At 40.6% G+C, this 26,124-nt stretch overlaps 1 protein-coding gene across 12 annotated transcripts in view; it reads right to left on the minus strand.

Moving 5' to 3' along the window:
* ARPP21 (cAMP regulated phosphoprotein 21) overlaps nucleotides 1-26,124 on the minus strand; it is a 1,402,215-nt gene that overhangs the window by 1,226,311 nt on the left and 149,780 nt on the right. For 11 of the 12 annotated variants that reach the window (XM_044064996.1, XM_044064997.1, XM_044065002.1 and 8 more), the window contains exon 2: nucleotides 12,901-12,971. The exons of the other annotated variant lie outside the window; for it this stretch is intronic. The gene's annotated coding sequence lies outside the window, so the exon portion shown is untranslated. The remainder of the gene's footprint in view (nucleotides 1-12,900; nucleotides 12,972-26,124) is intronic. 12 annotated transcript variants of the gene reach the window in all.

Below are 26,124 nucleotides of genomic sequence, written 5' to 3' on the forward strand. Positions count from 1 at the left end.
GTCATTTTAGTCTCTCATTCGTTTAACCCAGTCACTGGGGATGCACAAGTCACTGCATTTCTTTGTGCCGGTCCCAATCCCGGATAAATGGGGATGGTTGCGTCAGGAAGGGCATCCAGCTTAAAGTTTTGCAAAATCATACATGCGGACAACAGTACAGCTATACATACCAGATCGGTCAAGGTTGGGTTAACAACGACCGCCACTAGTACTGTTAGGCAACAGGGTGCTGGTGGAAATTGGGCTACTGTTGGCCGAAGAAGGAGAAGGGGGAAGGCATGGCCAAAGGCTGGAAGAGAGGAGAAAGGCTAGGACTGTGGTAGTGAGGGTCGGAACTTTGAATGTTGGCAGTATGACTGGTATAGGGAGAGAGTTATCCCAAAAATGCTAAGGCTACTACTCGTAAAACATTCGTCTTTATTTAAACGCCAAAATATAACCAAACATTTTTCGTCCTCACTCAATGCTCTGACTTCTTCAGAAACTCTATTACAGCCATTTTAAAAAACTTCCAGTATTTATAAGCTCATTCAAAAAAGCCCGCCAAAAAACTAATCAGCGAACACGGGATCATTTAAAGGTATATTAGCCTAAAACCTACTGATTTACTAATATACTCTAAAACTTCAATAAAGTCAATATGTTACAATTAGATCAAACAATAAACATAAAATAAATGAACATGAAAGTAAATTAATACATTCCTAATGAATATAAAATTAATAAAATTCCTAATAATAAAATTCTGTCTTATCACTTATTGGAATACTTTATAGGTATATGTAGATACTGTGTGTTCTCATCACCTATATATTTTTTAGAACAGATCTGTTAACTAAAACAAATGCTAAAAACTACTAAACATTTATATCATACACTCAATCATCTCTCCAAACTTTTTAATTTGAGCAAACGTGTTTGGAGAGATGATTGAGTGTATGATATAATCTCTCCAAACTTTTTAATTTGAGCAAACGTGTTAGTTTATTGTTTGATCTTATTGTAACATGGTGTGGATAAGTGTTTTGGAGTTGAAAAAGTGTTGGATAGGGATGTTATAGCGAAATTGATTGTTGATGATTTAATGAATGAATACTGTTAGGCATATGCTCCATGTTGGTGTATGTATGAGAAAAAAAGAAAATTTTGGAGATGATTGAGGAAGTGTGGATGATGATGACTGATGTGAGAGTGGTGATTGGATTAGATTTTACCGGGCATCAAAAGGAAGGTTGGGGAAGGGAGTGAGTGATGGGTGGGTAGAAAGGGTCAAAAGCAGAAAAAGGGAAGGTATGGATTTTAAGGTCTTGGATTAAAGGATGTTTAATGGCTGTGGCTTGGACACAAGATACAATAGGTCGTGGGAGATACAAGAGAGGGAGATGCACAGGGAGATGCACATATCTACGTAGGAGGGCCCACACAGAAGGGCCAGTCTGAAGGAGACTGGCAGGGTAAAAGTCATGGCAGGGTTCAGCAGATGGTGGCTGGTGTAGATAGGATGACACTGGTGATCAGAGGAGGAGGGTGAGGCAGAAGGAGAAGAAAAAGCAAAGATGTGCAGCAGATAAGGGTGATAAAAAGGATAGTGGAAAGGTAAGTGGATTAGCAAGGGAGAAGGGATAGCTTGGTCCAGATGACATACCTGTGGAAGCATGGAGTTTAGGTGAAATGTCAGTGGAGGTTTTAACTAGATTGTTTAATGAAATCTGGGAAAGTGAGAGGATGTCTGAGGAATGGAGGAAAAGTGTTTTGGTACCGATTTTTAAGAATAAGGGTGATGTGCAGAGCTGTAGTAACTACAGAGGGATTAAATTAATCAGTCACAGCATGAAGTTATTGGAAAGAGTACTGGAAGCTGGGTTAAGAAGGGAGGTGATGATTAGTGATCAGCAGTATGGTTTCATGGCAGGAAAGAGCACTACAGATGCGATGTTTGCTCTGAGACTGTTGATGGAGAAGTACAGAGAAGGTCAGAAGGAGTTGCATTGTGTCTTTGTGGACTTAGAGAAAGCATATGACAGTGTGCCTAGAGAGGAGTTGTGGTATTGTATGAGGAAGTCGGGAGTGTCGGAGAAGTATATAAGTGTGGTACAGGATATGTACGAGGGTAGTGTGACAGCTGTGAGGTCTGTGGTGGGAGTGACGGATGCATTTAAGGTGGAGGTGGGATTACATCAAGGATCAGCTCGGAGTCCTTTCTTATTTGCAATGGTGATGGACAGGTTGACAGACAAGATCAGGCAGGAGTCCCCGTGGACTATGATGTTTGCAGATGACATTGTGATCTGTAGTGAGAGTAGGGAACAGGTGGAGGAGACCCTGGAGAGATGGAGATATGCTTTAGAGAGCAGAGGAATGAAGGTCAGCAGGACTAAGACAGAATATATGTGTGTGAATGAGAGGGAGGCTAGAGGAATGGTGAGGATGTAGGGAGTAGAGGTGGCGAAGGTGGATGAGTTTAAATACTTGGGATCAACAGTTCAGAGTAATAGTGAATGTGGAAGAGAGGTGAAGAAGAGAGTACAGGCAGGATGGAGTGGGTGGAGAAGAGTGTCAGGAGTGATTTGTGACAGACGAGTACCAGTAAGAGTGAAAGGCAAGGTCTACAAGAGGGTAGTGAGACCAGCTATGTTATATAGGTTGGAGACAGTGGCATTGACAAAAAGGCAGGAGTCAGAGCTGGAAGTGGCAGAGTTAAATATGTTAAGATTTGCACTGGGTGTGATGAGGGTGGACAGGATTAGGAATAAGTATATTATAGGGACAGCCCAGGTTGGAGGGTTTGGAGACAAAGCCAGAGAGGCAAAGTTTGTTGGTTTGGACATGTGCTGAGGAGGGATGCAGAGTATATTGGGAAAAAAGATGCTAAGGATGAAGCTGCCAGCTAACAAGAAAAGAGGAAGGCCTAAGATAAGGTTTATGGATGTGATGAGAGATGACATGCAGGTGGTTGGTATGACAGAGCAAGATGCAGAGGACAGGAAGAAATGGAAACAGATGATCTGCTGTGGCGACCCCTAACGGGAGCAGCCTAAAGAAGAAGAAGTCTCTCATTCTTTTCCCATGCTGTGTCTGAGACATGGTACAGTAGACCAATCCATCAGCTCTTGCCCCTTCCTCTGCTTTAACTTATAGTGCATGTAACCTAGTCTCTGACCTTAGCTGCACACTGTCACATTCCTGGTTTAGTGCCCCTCCTCCTCTCTGAACTCACAAATGATGCCCTCCATTATGTTGATTGCTGTTCCATTCACAGCCCCTCCTGCACCACTTTTGTAGCTTCCCTCATCCCCTTGGCCAGACTCCTTGCACTGCAGACTGACTAACCTGGTCATACTCCAAGTAACCCTATTTGTTCTTTTTATATCTTTTACATCGCTTTTTATTAATTGCCTACTGCCTAAATGCCTACCTCACTTATCTGCTCATGTCACTTTATTCCCATTCCATCTTTGTTTACAGGTATGGCTGTTGAGATGTACCTTTCCAACCCAAAACAAAGCATTACAATTTTTTCTGGGATAAAACAGAGTATGTCCCTTGCATACAGACCAAGTCTGTCTGTCTAGACTTCCCAGCCCCCTAATAGTCACAACCATTATCCCTTGTCTAGTACAGCAGCCAGGCATTCTATTTTCTAATCAAGATTTTTTCTTTGTGTCCTGGCTGCATGTACAGGTAATAATTCTTAAAATGCTACACCCAATCTTCTCTCTCGACATTTCAAAGCAGCCTTACCAACTCTCCCCTGATAGATCATTGGTGACTATGTGTGTGTCACATCATGTGCCCATATTCAGCTTAAACTCTGACACTGTTTCACTGAAATCTGGTCAGTCCTTTTCTCATTTGTCTAGGCCCTTAATCTCCCTTTGTTTCCATCCCTCTTCCACTACTCATAAATATAATCTTTCCAAATCTTTCCATCTCTGCTTCCAACACTTTGTCTTATTCATTACCTGTACTGATTGTCTCTGCCTGCCCCCATGGCATATGTAAGTTCTTTACAATCCCTCTTGTGCTGTTTCTACAAAAGCTAGTCACTGTACTCTTACATTCATCCTCTGCCTCTTCTATTTTGCTTAGTGTTCCTCCCTGCCCACTTTCCTCCTCCTCAACTTATGGTAGTCACTCCTGTCTGTATACATCAAGTTCTTTCTACCTCTTATCACTTGTCATTACTTTACATCTGTCCTTCCACTATGACACATTTCTCCTTGTCCTCCCTCTCATGGCTGCATCTCTCACATTCTCTCTCTACTCTGCCATCATGACTGCCCATATCATCTGACTACTTCTGCCTTTCTCCCTACTAAATTTTCCACACCATCATATATGTAGGCCTCTTATTGCCTACGGTCTCTCAAGACTACCTCTGTCTTTTCCTGCTGGCTAGCCAAACCACTTTATTCTGTTAAGAAGCTCCCAGGTTTCCCACAGACTGCACATCCATTGCTCTCCTGAATCTCCCTGAGCCACACAACTGTTCCATATGATGAGCACCTCACCCACTGTCCCACCAATTTTACCTGGCTTGTGTTTAATCAGCTGGAAAGTTTGTCTCAAATAAATAACTTGTGCAAAATCATAGACAGAAGCTAAATGCCAAAAAGTACATTACTGTATCCTTTGGGAAGTCATCCACCTCAGGGAACTACCACATTGACAATAGACCCCTAAGAGTTGACACATTTTTGGGGGATTTGTGAACTTATGGGGACAGTGACCTACCTTTTGACCAACATGTGTCTACTGTTGTAAGAAAGTCTTTCTATATTGTACTTCTTATAAAGGGATTATGTCTAGATCTAGACAGCCCTCATTAGGCCAGTCATTGAATGCAATTGCCCATTTGGCATATATCAGTCCAAACACATGTAACAACTAGAATGCCCACAGAGATACCTTACTGAAAGAATACAAGGCCTAAACAACATGTCCTGCATGGACCAAGTCAAAGTCCTGTCACTATACTTGGCATCCTACAGCTAAGAGATGACCTGTGTCTGGCATACAAAGCAGCCTCTGACCCATTACTGATGGATTTACTACACATCAGCAAGTTGAATGAATCAGAAATACTTTGTCTAGAGATCTAAACCTCTTCTGCAACATCAACAGAATGGTTTGCGGGAGCAGGTATATCTCTCAGAGGATACTGCTGTTGTGCAACAGTCTCCCAGCTATACAAAACAAAGTTCAGCCTGTCTATTTTCAAGTACAGCTTAGATCTATGGATGAAAACCAGAAAATTTACCACAGGACTATCCCTGTACTACTAACAGACAGATACAGCCCCTAACTTTATCCTATGCATGGGTCCCCTCAAATTGCTTATGGTATGATCCCATTTATTCTCATTAGTGATAATATATAATTATTGACAATTAGACGGATAAGGCCAATCTATAACCAAATGGGATAGGTTACTTAAAAACAAAAAGGGAAATTGTCTAGGTTTAAAATGGCTGCAAAGGAAGCTAGCCAAGTACTTACCTATGAACCTATCATTTTGTCCATTCTTGGAAACCTTACTACATTCATTGTACTTTGTTTGTATGGTGTGTGTGTGTGTGTGTGTGTGTGTGTGTGTGTGTGTGTGTGTGTGTGTGTGTGTGTGTGTGTGTGCGCGTGTATGTTATATTGCTAGTTCTCTGAAATTTTTATCCTTGACCTGCTAACAACTGCCAGACAAGCTTCAAATTGAAAGGTTATTAGGTTTGAGGACAGAAAATTCTTAATTAATCTTAGAATTTCTTACAGATAAATGGATTTTTGTAGGTATTTATTTGAATTTGCAACCCAGGGTAGACATTATTCCACATAGGCCTTTTTCAGTCACTACACAGGAATACATACTCAAAACAGAAAGTTATAAGATGCAGAGATTAACTAGTACAGTGTTCAGCAATACAGAATGAAACTGAAGTAGATATAAGCAGTAGCAGAAAAATAAAAATAAAATATTTATTTGAATAAAGATATTAAACAAAAACAGACCAAATGAAAACCCAAATCCCGATTATGCATATTTAAGCCGTGGCTGATAATATCCTCTGAAAGAAAACCAGTAATGGATCATCACTAAGAGACATTTATTGCAATTATTAAATTAGTGCAAGTAAATTCAGAGAGAGTGAGGGAATATAAGACATAACAAAGAAGAAAGAGGCTGAAAAGGAAGGGGAATATGTAGCTAGACTGGATTGTAACAGTAGTAATAGGTGGAATTTGAAATAATAATAATAATAATAAGGGGGTCTATATTAGTTCATCAACAGCTTAGGTTGTCGAATCTGTAATGATCGACACCTAAGCATCGAACTTGCAAAATCTCAACCGGTCATTTCAGCAAATTCTTTCCTCGGGAAAGAAGCCGCTTGGCCGTTATCGGGGATTTGCCCTTTCGGCAATGTGGAGTGATCTCGTAGTTGGTATATTTAGTTAGGGGGGGGTGTGGGGGGTGAAGCCCCCCCCCCCATTTATTTAGGTTGAAATGTTCATTTTGTTCGCGGACGGCCTACTGAATTCTTTTCCAAGGAAAGGATTCGCTTAAATGGCCATTCGAGATTTTGCAAGTTCGACGCTTAGGTTTTGAACATTACAGATTCGACATCTTAAGCTGTTGATTAACTAATATAGACGCTAAGAAGGATGTTATGACTTAATAAATGACGGTGCAGTGTTATCTTGGAAGCATTTGCATTTAGTGGTTTCAGTCAGATTCCTTTCAGGACATTTAAAGACTGGATAAATGTCACTATTTAAAATGATGGGGGGCAGGGATTCCAGTTTTAGCACCAATACTGCAAAGCTGAGAATGCTGGATGCTAGTTTATTGTAGGAGTATGAAGAGAGGGGATAGGGTGGTGTAGTGATCTTAGATTGTAGTCAGACTGCCTGAGTGTAAGTCTTTTAGTAAAGAAGGGGAATGTGTTCATTTTAAGAAGTTTGTAATAAAGTAAGTGAAGGATACAGTGAGTCTGTTGTCTGATGAATGGGTAGCCATTTCACTTATGTTATCAGAACACAGTTTTGCTTGAGGTAAGAGGTAAGAGACAAGATGTAGTAAATCTGTTTAGCTGTTAAATGTAAGGAGGGTTTATTTTAAGGTCGCAGTGGCTTGGACTAGTTGTGCCCTTTGCAGATCAACTCTGACCATGAGCTCCTTCTAATGACACAATCTCCCAGGTCTTTCTGAAACAGTAATTTCACACTTAGGGCTAATCAGTTACCAGGCACAGGCCTTTCAGAAGTAATCAATCAATTCGCAACTAATTTTTTCACATGGGAACAGTATTAGGCAAGTAATCATACACCAGGGAGATGACTGCTAACACAGCAGTGGGTGTGGGATCTATTCATACACCAGGGAGATGACTGCTAACACAGTAGTGGGTGTGGGATCTATTCATACACCAGGGAGATGATTGCTAACAGAGCAGTGGGTGTGGGATCTATTCATACACCAGGGAGATGATTGCTAACACAGTAGTGGGTGTGGGATCTATTCATACACCAGGGAGATGACTGCTAACACAGCAGTGGGTGTGGGATCTATTCATACACCAGGGAGATTATTGCTAACACAGCAGTGGGTGTGGGATTTATTCATACACCAGGGAGATGATTGCTAACACAGCAGTGGGTGTAGGATTTACTCATACACCAGGCAGATGATTGCTAACACAGCAGCGGGTGTGGGATCTATTCATACACCAGGGAGATGATTGCTAGCACAGCAGTGGGTGTGGGATTTATTCATACACCAGGGAGATGACTGCTAACACATCAGTGGGTGGGGGGTCTATTCATACACCAGGGAGATGATTGCTAATGCAGTAGTGGGTGTGGGATCTATTCATACACCAGGGAGATGATTGCTAACACAGCAGTGGAACATAAGGGAGATACGGCACTCCACATTGTGTCATCCTTCAGACTTGATGTTAAACCAAAATCCCATCCGCTTGAGTTGGTGGTAGCTCAGGTGGATGCATACCCTGGCCAAATTTGCCGTAGAAATATAAATACCAACTTGGTTCTCTCCCGAAAAAAGTCTATTAATACAGTGGGACTAACCTGGTCAACAAAGGATTAATAAAAAAAAAATATCCACATTTAAAAAACAGACTTAAAAGTTCTTGTCACCCTCTGAGCACTTAATAGTATTCACCTCCCAAATTGTGAAGGGCCACATGTAGCCAAAGCAGTAGTACTTTGTTGGACCTGTAGTGTTATATCTTATTCCATAAACTTTGTCTATGTTGTTAGGAACCTATACAACCAGCCTGCTGAACACCTTATTTGTTGGTGGAGATTTACATTCCTAATAGAGGTATCTGTACAACCAGTGGTTCTGTGATTAAATAAGAGGTCAATTAGGATTAGGTCCTTCATGGCTTAAAAAATGAGACATAGGTCACTAACGAGAATGAAGAGAAACATGCTAGTTTATCAGGATAGTTGAAGGACTTATGGCTATTCATCATCTTGGTTAGAAATATTTACGGTGTTTTCAATTAAGTGATATGTTTGGATTTGTGCATACAAAAAGGACATTGTATTAAAAGATAGGTGTTATATTAGGAAATGGCAGAGACAAACCATGATTCACAAGCTTTAATATGCAAAATGCTGAGAGACTTGAATAATCTAATTTGTTCCACTGTCCTATACTAGCTATAAACCTTACTTGGAAATTACTATAAATTAGATCAAATAGCTGAAAAAATGTAAAACCCTATTATTATACAGTGAACTGTTCATAAGTAGTTACTAGGCTTGCAGTCCAGGGGACCACTAAGGAGCCTAAGTGACTTGCTCAGGATCACACCATAAGGAAATGAAGGTTGCGTGAATTGCACCCTGTACGACAAGAACTATAGCTCAGAGAATTAGCCATCTGGACCAAGTGCCAGACATGTCGTCCAAGATTCTGCAATATGAACTGCAAACCAAAGGCTGTAAAAGTGAACTAAAAACAATCCATTCTTTTTGCTTGCTTTAGTCAGTTGCTGAGTAAAAGCTCTAAATCAGCCCTATAGTTAATATGCTTTAAATCTATTTTCATCTTCTGAAATCAGCTACTCTACAAGACACGAAAGTGGACTGAACACCCACAGGTGCACACAGCTGCACAATAAACAGGAATCTAAGCTGTAAACCCATAAATTTCTATGCAACTAGTTCAGAATTGCAAACTTAACTTAATCACAACAAACAATATAATCAATGCATTCAACAAACTTTTGTTAATAAAAACAAGCAGTATAATCAACAAGTAACAAGCTACAATATTAAACCCTGGTGTACTTACGTGGAAGAGATGTAGGAAACTAGAATTAAGGTGAAAAAACAGGAGAAAATATTACAACATTAAAGGGCAGCAAGTGTAATGCAAGGCAGGCGAGGACTGATATAGGATACAATATGAGTTAGTGGATGTGAAAAGTAACAGCATCAGAATGATGCAATTAATGGCAATGTGAAACAAAGGATAAAAAAAAATGTCAGTGGCTTGAGAAAAAGTGATCAGCTATTACAAGCGCCGGAAGTGGGTACTCTAGAGACCACAACTACTGCTACACTAAGAGCTAGTAAATGAACTGGAGAGGAATAAAGGAGTGTCATATAAATAGTAGGCTAGAGCTAAGCTACACAAGAGCAGGGACAATAAAGGAGTTCTGTCAGTAAGAATAATACTATAGCTAAAGAATCACTTAACCATAGTGAAAAAAACAGCAGTCCGCAGTACAATATAGCAGCCATTTCTGACACACTATTAACTGATACTCAACTTTGTATGGCAGAATTCCAGTAATAAAACAGGCAGAGTTTGTCTCCATCTCTGTCCTATCCTTCATCAGAAATAAGACCTGATCATGGCCTAATACAGGTTAATTATTAGTCTGAAATACATGCCAGCCAGTACAGAATAAACAATGGTTACTGCACTACTATGTAAAACAAGAAGAACACTGCTTACTTCTTCTTCTTTCGGCTGCTCCTGTTAGGGGTCGCCACAGCGGATCATCTGTTTCCATTTCTTCCTGTCCTCTGCATCCTGTTCTAGCACACCAACCACCTGCATGTCCTCTCTCACCACATCCATAAACCTTATCTTAGGCCTTCCTCTTTTCCTGTTACCTGGCAGCTTCATCCTTAGCATCTTTTTCCCAATATACTATGCATCCCTCCTCAGCACATGTCCAAACCAACGTAATCGTGCCTCTCTGGCTTTGTCTCCAAACCTTCCAACCTGGGATGACCCTCTAATATACTTATTCCTAATCCTGTCCACCCTCGTCACACCCAGTGCAAATCTTAACATCTTTAATTCTGCCACACCCAACTCAAACTCCTGCCTTTTTGTCAATGCCACTGTCTCCAACCCATATAACATAGCTGGTCTCACTACCCTCTTGTAGACCTTCCCTTTCACTTTTACTGGTACTCGTCTTGTCACAAATCACTCCTGACACTCTTCTCCACCCACTCAATCCTGCCTGTACTCTCTTCTTCACCTCTCTTCCACACTCACCATTACTCTGAACTACTGATCCCAAGTATTTAAACTCATCCACCTTCACCACCTCTACTCCCTGCATCCTCACCATTCCTCTATCCTCCCCTCTCATTCACACACATAAATTCTGTCTTAGTCCTGCTGACCTTTATCCCTCTTCTTTCTAGAGCATATCTCCACCTCTCCAAGGTCTCCTCCACTTGTTCCCTACTCTCACTACAGATAACAATGTCATCTGCAAACATCATAGTCCACGGGGACTCCTGTCTGATTTCATCTGTCAACCTGTCCATCACCATTGCAAATACAAAAGGGCTCAGAGCTGATTCTTGATGTAATCCCACCTCCACCTTAAATGCATCCGTCACTCCCACTGCAGACCTCACCACTGTCACACTACCCTCGTACATATCCTGTACCACTCTTATATACTTCTCTGACACTCCCGACTTCCTCATACAATACCACAACTCCTCTCTAGGCACACTGTCATATGCTTTCTCTAAGTCCACAAAGACACAATGCAACTCCTTCTGACCTTCTCTGTATTTCTCCATGAACAGTCTCAGAGCAAACATCACATCTGTAGTGCTCTTTCCTGACATGAAACCATACTGCTGATCACTAATCATCACCTCCCTTCTTAACCTAGCTTCCACTACTCTTTCCCATAACTTCATGCTGTGATTGATCAATTTAATCCCTCTGTAGTTACTACATTTCTGCACTTCACCCTTATTCTTAAAAATCGGTACCAAAGCACTTTTTCTCCATTTTTCAGGCATCCTCTCACTTTCCAAGATTTCATTAAGCAATATAGTTAAAAACTCCACTGCCATTTCACCTAAACACCTCCATGCTTCTACAGGTATGTCATCTGGACCAACAACCTTTCCATTCTTCATCCTTTTCATAGCTATCCTTACTTCCTCCTTACTAATACACTGCACTTCATGATTCACTATCCGCACATCATCCAACCTTCTCTCGCTCTCATTCTCTTCACTCATCAGCCCCTCAAAGTACTCTTTCTATCTGCTCAACGCACACTGCTTACAGTAGTATTATATTAAATGAGAAATACACTGGTTACTGTAATACTTTGTTAAATGAGAACAACATTGGTTACTTTGTTACTGCATTAAAGGGAACAACACTGGTTACCACTGCATTAAAGGGAACAACACTGGTTACCACACTGCTATGTTAAATGAGGAAAAACACTGGTTACTGTACCACTATGTTAAACAAGAGAAACACTGGTTACTGTACCACTATGTTAAACAAGAGAAACACTGGTTACTGTACTGCTGCATCAAACAAGAAAAGCACTTGTTACTGCACTATTATGTTAAACGAGAAAAGCACTGCTTACTGCACTACTATAGTAAACAAGAAAAACACTAGTTACTGCACTATTATGTTAAACAAGAAAAACACTCATTACTGCACTATTATGTTAAACACAAAAAGCACTGCTTACTGCACTACTACAGTAAACAAGAAAAACACTCATTACTGCACTATTATGTTAAACGAGAAAAACACTGCTTACTGCACTACTACAGTAAACAAGAAAAACACTCATTACTGCACTATTATGTTAAACGAGAAAAGCACTGCTTACTGCACTACTATAGTAAACAAGAAAAACACTCGTTACTGCACTATTATGTTAAACGAGAAAAGCACTGCTTACTGCACTACTATAGTAAACAAGAAAAACACTCGTTACTGCACTATTATGTTAAACAAGAAAAACACTCATTACTGCACTATTATGTTAAACAAAAGGCACTGCTTACTGCACTACTACAGTAAACAAGGAAAAACACTCGTTACTGCACTATTATGTTAAACAAGAAAAACACTCATTACTGCACTATTATGTTAAACACAAAAAGCACTGCTTACTGCACTACTATAGTAAACAAGAAAAACACTCATTACTGCACTATTATGTTAAACGAGAAAAGCACTGCTTACTGCACTACTACAGTAAACAAGAAAAACACTCGTTACTGCACTATTATGTTAAACAAGAAAAACACTCATTACTGCACTATTATGTTAAACACAAAAAGCACTGCTTACTGCACTACTATAGTAAACAAGAAAAACACTCATTACTGCACTATTATGTTAAACACAAAAAACACTGCTTACTGCACTACTACATTAAATTAGTAAAACACTGGTTATGTACTACTACATTAAACGAGAAGAACACTCACTACTGCACTATTATGTTAAACAAGAAAAACACTGCTTACTGTACTACTATTTTAAATGAGAAAAATTGTTTTTCCATTTAACTCCAATATGAGTAACTTCAAAAGTACATTAAGTTTACTGAGATGATACATTACCTTAATAATCTGTTCATTTTTTCATGGAAAGGGCATTAGTATGGCAGAATGACTTGCATCAGAGGTTGGCCCTATGGAGGGAAAAACAAATGATGGTCATTCACTGTCTGGGTGGCATAAGCTACAGTAAATGACTAACAATATGGTGAGCATAAAGTCAAACTGTAGGAGTGTGAACTCCTGACACACTATCCAGTACAATCTAATGCATCTTAGCACTGTTTCAGTATTTGCTCAGATTAATAATTTCAGTTATGACTAGGGAGCATATAAAATAAGAATAATTCCTTTGATATAGCTGTGAAAACAGTAATGCTACATAATTATATTTAATTAAACCAAACACAGCCAACACTACGGCCTTACAATGTCAGTAATATATAGTTTTCCTAAGCCAGGCTCACAAATATTAAAGAAGTAAAACAGTATTAAAAAGCTAGAACAATGTGAAAACATGACCAGATTGTTAGCCTCACAAAAATTCAGGGAGACAGTGCACCCATAATGCTCTATGGAGATCCCAATAAAGAATTCAATCTGCATGTTAGGTGAAATCTGAAACTGTTTAAACAAGAGTAAAAAAATAGAAAACTAAACTTCAGAATGCACAATCAAACCAGTCTACATGAAGTAGAGAAAATTAAGTCCTAATACAGGCTTTTTAAGACAGACAAATTTATAAGTACTGTACAAACTCAAACTGCCATGTCTGCATTCATGCATAAAAAATACAGAAGTTTCAAATTGTTATTCTGATAGTTCAAAATGAGACTCAGAAGAGCAGACTTAAGAGAGTCTTGGCTTGTCTCATACTATTGGCCATTCAAAGTTAGCATCACAAATTTAATTGCTATCAACCATTCATATATTCTGTTCTTTGAATCTGCACTGCCTCCATCTTTACATGAAGCAGCAAGGAACACTTAATATGCTGCTATTCATAGACTACATCACAAGCAAATATTGAAGACAGACTTGAGCTAGTCAAGTAGCACCTTAATCAGTAACAAAAGTTGGTCACACCACATTAATCAGTAATAAAAGTCAAGTACAATTTGCAGATTAAAATCCACAGGTATACAGTGTCCATCCTAACTATTCGAACACAGCTGATTGTGGTGTGAAGAAAGGAACTCAAAATGTATGTAGCTATTTTCAAAGAGATTCACATGCAGAGCTCTCCTGCTGTGACATCTTCACCACAGCACATACCAAAACACATCCTGAGCAAACTGGATGATGCACGACCAGCACAGCACGTGGGCAATAGATGCCCAACTCTGTATGAGACTTCCTGAACAGAAATGGTGATACATTCAGAGCACTGCATGACATATCCTGAGCAAACTGGGTGATACATGCTCAACACTGCATGACATGATTGAGCTGTCAGAGTATGTGTCCCAGTCAAGTATGACCCTAGCCCTAAGCAGCATTCTACCTTCACCAAGAATGATACCACAATACCAACAAAAATAACTGACTTCAACAATTGGCTTAGTTTCTGGTGTTATTCCAAGGAGATCCAGTATCTGTCTGCCTGGGATGACATGGTTGACAGGCCGCGATGCTTTGCCAGAGATGGTCTCTAGTTGCCGCCCCTGGGATTCAGGATTCCCAAGGCTCTTGCCTCCCCATTATGCCTTTTTTAGGCAATGTCCCACACACAAATCTTCCAACATAAAAAGATCTGCCAAAATGCAAATTGAAGGTCATGCTGCTCAATGCTAGGAGCCTTAACCTAAAAATGCACTCAATGGAGGCTCTCCTAGTACTGGAAGATGCTGACATCTGTGCAGTCACGGAAACCTGGTTCAAGGCTGCAGAGAGCACCCCTGCCTTACCAGGCTATACCTCATTCTAAACATTCCGACCCCAAAATGAGGTTGGGAAGACTAAGGGTGGTGGAGTTTCATTAAAGACAAGCACACCTCCAGACTGTTTTGCCAGCATGATGCACTAGAACTTCTCCAGGTGCAACTGACAATTGGCAAGAGACCCATCCAAGTTATAGCCAGCTATAGACCCCCCTCCATGACCCAGGACATCCACTCTTCCTACCTGAGTCCATCAAGGTACCCCCAACACCCTGATCCTTGGTGACTTCAACTACCTCACCATAAACTGGGTGAAGTATTCCTAACCCAATGATTTCTTGACTTCATCAATTCTAAAGTACTAGACCAGCTTGTCTCATCCCCCATAAGGGGAAATAGCATTCTAGACTTGGTTCTCGCCAACATGTGTGACCGCTGTACCACTCTCATATGAAGTTCTCCCCAGGTAAGATCAGGCCATCAGCCTGTCTCATTCAAAGTGTCCATACTGTCCAACCCCCCCCCCCCCCAGCTGTAACCAGGATAAAAAACTTCTCAAAAACTGACTACAACCTTCTAAGGGAAGGTATCAGTAGCTTCACACCACCGCCCCCCTCAGAGGATGCAGACAAATATGCTGAACACCATGCCAGTGCATTATACAATCACCTGTACAACTGCATGGACTCAGCCATACCCAACAGAACTAGAACCTGCTCCTCGAGGAAACTCAAACCTATATGGTGGACATCCTCTATCAACAGGCTTTACAACAAAAGGAAGAAACTGTTGTCCAAGTGTAAAAAGGCACAAATTCCCAATTGGAAAAACTCCCTCCTTAGCCTCAACAAGCAAATTAGATCACTACTGAAAACCTCCAAAGCCAATTATGAATCAAAACTAGCCCCGAAACAAAGACTAACCACAAAGTCTTTTTAACGTCAGAAACCTCCATGGCAAAGCCCAGGTTGGTTATGAATTAGTTCTTAACAATACCACCTACACTGATCCTGACACCTTAGCCAACCTGCTAGCAGATACTGCCCCTCCCCCCCAAGGCCCACTCGACATCCCCAATATTTGCCCCGCACCTCACATCTCTGTAGATCAAGTGTTGAAGGCCCAATCCAAGGAAAAGAACACAGCTTTCATGGGACCTGATAGTATCACAGGATGTATTCTGCAACATCTCCAGCAAGAACTAGCCTTGCCATTGAGCACCCTATTCAACCATGCTTAAGTACAAGCTTCATTCCAGCAGACTGGAGAACTGCCATTGTCATCCCTTTGCACAAAGGTGGTGCCACTACTGACCCTAGAAACTATCGCACCATTAGCTTGACAAGTCTGATCTGTAAGGCCATGGAGCATATTGTTATGAACCTCATATTTTTTATTTATTTATTTTTATTTTATTTTACATTTGTTAACCGGGAAAGTCCGACTGGATACATATCCATTTTCAGCGGAGGCCCAGGGAGAAAAGCTCCACATTACGAAAAATTTAGTAACAATTAAAAATATAGGTTACAAAAATATCTAAGATTTAACAATAAAATATATTTATGAAAGTTTAGTAACAATTTAAAAAATGCAGGTTACAAAGATCTCTAGAAAGTTAACAATAGGTCAAATGCAAAAATCATGTAAAGGTTACATATAGATAGGAAATAAAAAAGCATTGTTGCTGATGCAGTAAATATACAGGGAGAACAATCTTTTAAGAGAGGTGTGTCTATAAGATAAGCATTTTCAGTTAGAAAGTAAGGAAGATGAATAAGAGAAGGTAGTTTAGGTTGGAAGGAATTAAATTAGTGTGGGCAGAATAGTAAGTTATAGTGGGAGAAGAGGGTAATCACATTTGTGAGCTGTTTGGTTTAATAGTTTCTTGGTGTATTTTGGATTAGTCGGGGTTTAGATATGAGCACGACTATTTTTTGTCTACCTCAGTCTCATTATTGTATGGGTTAGTCGGGGTTTAGACATGGACATAGCCAGACTCTGTGCATGTGTGTCTTTAGAGTTATTTTGAATTGAGGCAAGGAGCTGTTAGTGGTTACTTCTGGAGGAAGGGAGTTCCATTTTTCTTCCAGCAGAGTTGGAGAATAATGAATCGCCAGCTGAGTTGTTGGCTTTGGTTGTTTGTACTAGCATTATGCTGGATGAGCGGAGGGATGTTAGGTTGTTATAGGGGGTAATAATTGTAGTTAGAATTGGGGTACTGGTAGGTTGGTAGAGGATTTTATGAATGACTATGAGTTGGTTATATTATATTTGATTGGGTAGTTCTAGCCAGCCTAATTTATGAAGATTATGACAATGGTGGGTTCTGTATGTGGAGCCTGTGGCAAATCTTGCTATGTTGTTATAGCAGCTGGTGATTTTGTTGAGGTTTGATTTAGATAGATTAGTGAGGATGGGTGAGGCATAGAGAAGAGAAGACAGAAGATGTGTGTGAGCTATGGCGGTTCTGGCAGTTGGGGTTAGAAATTTCTTTATCCTATACATTGAGCCTATTTTTTTTATTTACTGTTTTTATGGTTTTGTCTATATGGGCATTATAATTCAGATTGTTATCAATGATTATACCTAGTAGTTTAGTGTTTGGTTCAGGAGAAATTATGGTGCCATTGTTAGAAGAGACTGTAATTATTGGTGGTGTTAGCTTACGTGTGGGGGAGAAAAGTAGTAGTTTGGTTTTGTTTGGGTTCAATAGGAGAAGATGATTATTAAGCCAGTTCTCTACTTTGTTGAAGGTGGTCTGGGTTAGAGATTGTAATTCTGTGGGAGTAGAGGCAGTGCAGATTAGCGTAGAATCATTTGCGTACTGTATGGAAGTTCCTTGTGGTATAACTTTGGGCAGATCATTGATGAATATAGAGAAAAGAAGGGGACCCAGAATAGAACCTTAGGTACTCCAAGGGTGACAAGTAGAAGGGGGGGGATAGATTATCTTTCCACAAGACAGCTTGTTGTCGACCATTCAGGTAAGAGTGGAACCAGTTACATACTGGGTTATCTATGGACAGTGATTTGAGAGAGTCTAAGAGTAAGTTGTGATTTACCATGTCGAATGCTTTTGATAGATCGAGGAAGAGGGCAGAGGAGAGCAGGTTTTGATTACGGTTGTGATTTATTGTGTGAGAGAAGGAGAGAAGGGCAGTGGTTGTACTGTGGGCTGGTCTGAAACCATGCTGGGTTGCATCTAGGAGAGAATTGTGAGTAAGGTGGGCTAATAGTTGCTTCTGTATGCATTTCTCCATTATTTTGGCTAAGGGAGATAGTATGGCGATAGGTCTGTAATTAGAGAGTTCCGTGGAGTTACCTCCTTTATGAAGTGGAATAATATGAGCAATTTTCCAAATGGGGGGGATGTAGGATTCTTGGATAGTATGATTGCTTAAGATGGACATAGGGTAAGCTATTACATTAGCGGCCTTTTGTAGGAATTCTGCAGAAAGTAGGTCAGCTGCAAGGGTGGTAGGTTTTAATTTCTTAAGTAAAGATTTGATATAGTCTGTGGGGATAGGCTCAAATTTTAAGGGTGGGGGGGTTCATATGAGTAGGTGAGATTGTAGGAGAAGAGGAGGAAGACAGATTATTGGCTAGGGACTTGACAGTTTCAGTGAAAAAAGTGTTAAAGGCATTTGCTACTGATTCAGGGGGTAGTTGTAAGGTAGATGAGGGGGTGGGGGTAGATGATTTACCTGGGTGGAGCAGCTTATTCAGACCTGACCAGAATCTTTGACGCTGATTTTGGTGCTTTTGCTGTAAACTGAAATAGTAGTTTTGCTTGTCTAACACAATAGATCTTTTAGCTTAATTTCTTATCTGTTTGAATGTTATGTGGGCTTGTGGGGATTTGGTGGCTCTCCATGAGTTCCATGCTCTATTTCTAGTAGGAAGTTTTTGTCTAGCAATATTGGTCAGCCATGGTGCTATTTTGTTTTTGGTTCTGATTCTACATGTGGGAGCATACCTGTCTAAGATGGCTAGGAATGTGGTGTTGAATTCTGAAACTGCTTGGTCAAGGGGAAGTGTTTTAAGATTGACCCATCTGCATAAGCTTAGATCAGCTTGGAAACTATTTAGGTTAAAGTTCCTTGTGTAACTGAGGGTTTTAAAAGTGGATTGGTGGGGCATGTCATCTCTTTTCCTAATTATGTAGGTTAGGAGGTGGTCGCTCATGTCCTCAGGTAGGGTGCCTGCTTTGTAAAGCTGAGGGTTGTTATTTATTAAGATCCAGTCTATGATGCTTTCCTTTTTGTTAGGTTTGTTGATTCTGGTGGGGGTAGTAATAGTTTGGGAGAAACCATGTAAGTTAATATGAGTGGTAGGGAAGTGTGCTGAACAAGTTGTCCAGTCGATGTTGAAGTCCCCAAGTATGAATGTTTCTTGGGGGTGGGTGGAGGATAACCATTGGAGGGTGCTTTCTAGGGTGTTTATGTTATTGCCCGAAGGAATATAACTACATACTATGTTTATAGATTTATTTTTGTTAAGTTGAATTCTTGAAATTATTGTTTCGGTGTTGGTAGTTATTAGGTCAAGTGGGGTGCTAATTGTAGATAACTCCAGAGAGGATTTATATAGGATGGCTACTCCACCTCCTTTTCTACCTTTACGGTCAAGTCTTATTATATTGTAGTTGGGGGGTAATATTTCATTGTCAGGGATAGTGGGTTTAAACCAGGTTTCTGTAAGGCAGAATACATCAGGTGAGTGCATATCTAGGAGTGCATGCAGATAGTGGAGTTTATTATTTATACTTCTGATATTTAGGTGACAGACTAGAAATGATTTAGGGGCATTATGTGAGCTTCTTCTGTTGGTAGAAGTTCTATCTATGGGGTTAGTGGTAGTTGGTGAGCTTGGGCAAGGGTTAGGATGGATGTCACTGTCGGCTATGAGGTTAGGTAAACTCTTTATGAGTTTGGTGAACTTTAGTAGGAGTTGGTAATAGTTCTTAGTTCTTGGGTTTAAGTATGTAGGTAGTATAGGATGGAGAGGTTTTGGAGTAGTACTGTAGGTGTGGAGGTGGGGTTGTATTGAGGGAGGGGTGTGTGTTTGGATGTAGATGGTTGTACTTGATGTAGAGTGTTGAGAATTAGGCAGGTAGTGGAATTCATAGGCAGTGAGGAGATAAAGTATTATGAGTGGGGGTATGAGGTAGTACAAAGGTTTCAGTTTTGGAGATAAGGAGGGAGATGGTGGATACATGGTGGTTATGGTAGTAGGTAAACTTAACAGAAATATGGGTGTGGTGATAGAGGAGTTTGAGTGTAGGTGTGTAGGGGATGAGTTGTGATAGGATGAAAGTGTTTAGTAGGAGTGGCCAATTAAGCAGGGGAGAGGTTTGGGTAGTATAAGTTTAGGACTAGTGGGGGTGGGTGAGAATTGTGGGCAGGGTAGGGGAGCGGAGTGAGCCCGAAGGGCGAAAGGAGCGGGAAGAGCCAGAGAAGAACAAAATGCAGGGAAAACAACCAGTGGAGTGCTGATTGTTAGGGTAAGTTTTAAAGGAGATAGTGAGTTGTGCACAAGGACACATGCAATCTCCAAGCACTAGACCCCACCCAGTTCCGAATTGTCAACAGCAGATTTTGCCTGTTGAACCTGGTTGACTTTTTGAGACATGACCAAGGCACTGGATGAGGGAAAGTCAGTACATACAGCTTACCTTGACTTGGCCAAAGCCTTTGATGCAATCCCCCACTCGGGCATCATCAGAAAACTAACAGAACTTGGTGTAAAACCATATCTCATCAGGTGGGTGGCCAACTGGCTCACTGATAGGACCCACAAGGTCAAAATAGGTGCCACTACCTCCGATAGCAGACCTGTCACTAGTGGTGTACCCCAGGGATCGGTCCTGGGACCCCTATTGTTTGGCATTTGCTTCTCAGAGGTCCAGGCAAAGACAAAAGGCCTGTGGCTGACCAAGTTTGTGGACGACTGTAAGTTGGGTGCTGTCACTGATTCCCCAAATTATGTCAACATACTTCAAGAGGGTCTCACAGGAACAAATGACTGGTGCCAAAGTCATGGCCTTAAGTTAAATACAAAGAAATGTATTATCATACCATTCAGCAAAAATACAGCCCCATACTGATTACCTCATTAGTGGTAACCCCCTAAGCACACAACCTGTGGTAAAAAAACCTGGGTATGCAAGTTGACAAAAATCTCACATTTGACCATCATGTAGCGGCAGTGGTCAGAAAAGCCTTTTACTTGGTTCATCTCATAAGTAAAGGAATTGCATCCAGAAAAAAGGAGATTATTACCTCTCTGTACTCCTCCCTCATTAATCCAATAATTGAGTACAACGCCCATTTGGTATGTACCTCTCCAAACACCTGCACCAACTGGAAAGGCCACAAAAATACCTCGCTAAGAGAATCCATGGCCTCCAACACCTGTCCTATGTGGAGAGGCTCAAATCACTATCACTCTACTCTGTATTGTACAGATTGCTCAAAGGTGATCTGTATCTCACCTACAAGGCAATCTCAGACCCTTCTCTACTAGAGATGCTCCATATCCATAAGTCTAACTCCTCGCGTGGTACCTGATCTAAATGCTTAATTCTAATATGTGACATTAACAAAACCTGCTGGAGAGAAAGGTTTGTCTCCCAGAGGCTGCCCCATCTCTGGAACAGACTCTCAATACACGCCAAACAAAGTACTTTCCTAACCCTTTTCAAGCGCAACCTTGATGTGTGGATGGGCAACCACAAATATGTCCCAGGGGTTCCACCTGTGTCCCTCATTCACAGGGGTGACAGGTACTGATTGAGGTTTCTTTTTGGGGGATAAACTCTTGGCTAGGCTTGTAAGGGCCCCAGAGCCATTAGCCTAGTAATCTTCTATGATCCTATGACATATCCTGAGCAGTCTAGGTGATACCTGCCCAAAACTGCAGGACACACTCTCAGCAAATTAGGTGATACATGCCCAGTACTGCATGGCACATCCTGAGTGGCTATGACATATCCTGAGCAGATAGGTAATACCTGCCCAACACTGCAGGACACACTCTCAGCAAATTAGGTGATACATGCTCAGTACTGCATGGCACATCCTGAGTGATACATGCCCAATACTGCATGGCACATCCTGAGTAGACTGGGTTATACATGACACTTCCTAAGCAGAATGGGTGCTAGATGCCCAACACTGCATGACACATCCTGAGCAAACTGGGTGATACATGCCAAACACCTCATGATGCATCCTTAGCAGACTGGGCAATAGATGCCCAACACTGCATGACCTCATAAACAGACTGGATAGTACACATCCAACACTGCATGACCCATCCTGAGCAGAGTGGGCAGTGCATGTCCAACATTGCATCACCCATCCTGAGCAGACTAGGTGGTACATGCCCAACGCTGCATGACATATCCTGAGCAGACTGGCTGATATGAGCCCAACTTCACATGACAGTGCACAAAAAAATTTGAACTGCGAGTCAGGTAGATAAAAAAGCAGTTGGACATTCAACTTAGACCCACAGATGATAGCTAATGTGGTACATCAAAAGATTAAATTCACAACAGGAGAACAAAATGGTAGTCATTGACAATGGTACTACAATCCAGATGACCGCACATTTCTCAGAAGTCAAGCAGTTATCAGTTTTTTGTTGATGTTAATCTGCAGCATAAAAAAAGTATGTTGTGATAAACATTTAAGGAGTATATTTAAAGTCAGTCATAATTTTGTTAAATAGCCAAATTAATGTAAAAGCACAATATCTGTGCATCTCCAGGCAACGATCATTTAGACATTACTGACATCAATATAGAAATAATTACTTTTAACTACAAATTCCATATTCAGTACAACAGATCTAGTCTGAAAACAGTGGGGGAGTAATAGATGCTAATGAAAAAATACCCAAAACGCAGTGTGAAGGCTGCCAGCCTAGCTAGATAGAATTCTGTAGATAATTCTATGTCATTATAAATATTAATATAATCCATAGGCTTGTTTTACAAATGTAAAGACACCTGTGTTATATGTTCGGAGCTTTTAAAATGTAACCACAGTGCACCTTCCTAGAAGAAAGCTGATAAGTGAAAAATGAGGTCATTGTTCCCCTCTACTCGTCACTCATTAGACCCATTATAGAGTACAAAGCCCCTTTTGGTATGTACCTCACAAAACATCTACAACAACTGGAAAGGCTGCAGAAATACCTCACAAAGAGGATTACAGGCCTCAAAAAGATGCCCTACTCACATAGTCTCAAAAAACTCCAGCTTTATTCTGTCGCATATCGCCTACTCAGAGGCAATCTCTGCCTAACTTACACAGCTATGTCAGACCCAGAGCTGTTGGACATGCTCCACTTAAAGAAATCCCAATCCATCTGAGCTACAAGCTCTAGGGACCTAAACCTTGTCACCACAATAAACAGAACATGCTGGAGGGATAGATACCTGTCCCAGAGACTTCCCATACTCTGGAACAAACTACCTATCTATATCAAACAAAGCTCCTCATTAGCATTCTTCAAAAAAAATCTTGATGATTGGGTCGGAAATGGGAAATTCACCCCGGGGATCACCTCTGTAGCTCTGCTGGACAGTGGCACAGGAAAATAATTTTCTTGGCTGGCAAAATTGGCTAGGCTTGTATAGGCCCTAGGGTGATAGCCTAGTACCCACCTACCTATTTTGTGACTGTTTGATCTCAAGCTTGTAGACAGGATGTCTGGACTAAGAAATTCTTTCTATTGTCTTAGGACAAGAGTTAATTACTTGGTTTTATATGTAAAGTGTCCTTTATTGTTGTAGTTTCTTGGCAGGTACAAGATTGCAAATAAATGTTACATTTTGAGTTCTGTGAGCCTGGGAAACTTCAGCAGAGCTGTCAAAAATGGTGTAATGTGAAATGTATATATCAATTTAAGACTATCTTAGAAAGATTTGGGGATTTTGGATTTTGTCTGAAGCTGACAAGACTCACCAGCACTTGCTTGCTCTGTATGTAAGTAGTTTATTTAGAACTTAGTATTTCTCTTAGAGATAGACAGAATAGAGTCAGATTAGTCTACCTGTTTTCTATATTTATGTCAGACTATTCTACATTATTGGTTTAAAGCATTTTCCTATGATTTCTGAACTCTGTAATGTCATTGTGTTGAAGTAATAAGTATTGTCTTGTGTTTTTATTATTTATTATTAAATATTTTTAAACAAGCCGCGATGGTGCAGTGGTAGCGTTGTTGCCTCACAGCAAGAGGTTCTCCCATTCGAATCTTGGCTGGAGCACCATCTGTGTGGAGTCTGCATGTCCTCCCCGCGGTCGAGTGGCGTTCAAAAGACATGCATAGAATGGGTGTGCCTTTGTTGAAGGTTGGGCGTCGAGCTGGCACCCTTAAAAAAAAATCTACTGCCAATCATTAGCGGACTGGAGTTCTGCTGTGGCGACCCCTAACCGGGAAAAGCCGGAAGAAGAACATTAAATAGTTTTAAACCTTTCAACTGTGACTGTTTTGTGTAGAAATAATTTAAGCTCTAGAGTACTTGAATGTATTTGGTGATACTGTCCAAGCCACTCCAATAGTCTTGCTGTTCAGTCACACTTACTATTTGAAAAACAGTAACATTACACAGTGAAATTGGTCATCCTTAGGGAAGGGCCTTATAGTAGCTGATATTAGTGGTTGGTGGCAGTCAGTACTACCTTATAGTCTGAGCAGAAAGGGGCACAGCTGGAGAACCTGTCTGTTTGTCTGTATATAAATCAGATCTTAAAGTGTGTGTGTCTGTCAGCTGCTTGGGTAGGGACACAAACCACTGGTTAGACAGAGAGGGTGCTGGAGGTTTTAGCTTGACCACTAGGCTGAGATCTGAACCCTATAGCTGTGCCAGTGGGGAGTCTTTTGGGGGATCTGGAGAGAAAGGGAGAAACCAGAAGGGAGAAGCAGAATGGGTGCTAGATGCCCAACACTGTATGACACATCCTGAGCAAACTGGGTGATACATGCCAAACACCTCATGTTACATCCTTAGCAGACTGGGCAATAGATGTCCAACGCTGCATGACCTCATAAACAGACTGGGTAGTACATACCCAACACTGCATGACCCATCCTGAGCAGAGTGGGCAGTGCATGCCCAACATTGCATCACCCATCCTGAGCAGACTAGGTGGTACATGCCCAACACTGCATGACATATCCTGAGCAGACTGGCTGATACGTGCCCAACTTTACATGACAGTGCACAAAAAAATTTGAACTGCGGGTCAGGTAGACAAAGAAGCAGTTGAACATTCAACTTAGCCCCACAGTTGATAGCTAATGTGGTACATCAAAAGATTACATTCACAACAAGAGAACAAAATGGTAGTCATTGACAATGGTACTACAATCCAGGTGACTGCACATATCTCAGAAGTCAAGCAGTTATCAGTTTCTTGTTGATGTTAATCTGCAACATAAAAAGTATGTTCTGGTAAACATTTAAGGAGTACATTTAAAGTCAGTGATGATTTTGTTAAATAGCCAAATTAATGTAAAAGCACAATGTTTGTGCATCTCCAGGCAACGATCATTTAGACATTACTGACATCACTATAGAGATAGCAATTACTTTAATTACAAATTCCATATCCAGTACAACAGATCTGGTCTGAAAACAGTGGGGGAGTAATAGCTGCTAATGAAAAAAATATTCAAAACGCAGTGTGAAGGCTGCCGGCCTAGCTAGATAGAATTTTGTAGATAATTCTATGTCATTGTAAATATTAATATAATCCATAGGCTTGTTTTACAAATGTAAAGATAACTAAATGTAAGAAAACTGTGTTATATGTTCGGAGCTTCAAAAATGTAACCACAGTGCACCTTGCTAGAAGAAAGCTGATAAGTGAAGCATTTTGTGACGGTTTGATCTTAAGCTCAAAGACAGGATGTCTGAACTAAGAAATTCTTTCTATTGTCTTCGGACAAGAGTTAATTACTTGGTTTTATAAGTAAAGTGTCCTTTATTGCTGTGGTTTCCTGGCAGGTACAAGATCAAAACAAATGTTACATTTTGAGTTCTATGAGCCTGGGAAACTTCAGCAGGTGTGTCAAAAATGATGTAATGTGAAATGACTCAGCAGTAATGTGTATATCAATTTAAGACCATGTTAGAGAGAAAGATTTCGGCATTTTGGATTGTGTCTGAAGCTGACAAGACTCACCAGCACTTGCTTGCTCTGTATGTAAGTAGTTTATTTAGAGCTTAGTATTTTTCTTAGAGATAGATAGATAGAATATAGCCAGATTAGTCTAGCTGTTTTCTATATTTATGTCAGACTATTCTACATTATTGGTTTAAAGCATTTTCCTGTGATTTCTGAACTCTGTAATGTCATTGTGTTGAAGTAATAAGTATTGTCTTTTG

Source organism: Protopterus annectens, chromosome 3.part0, assembly GCF_019279795.1.
Source record: "Protopterus annectens isolate FY-2018-M chromosome 3.part0, PAN1.0, whole genome shotgun sequence".
NCBI lineage: Eukaryota > Metazoa > Chordata > Ceratodontiformes > Protopteridae > Protopterus > Protopterus annectens.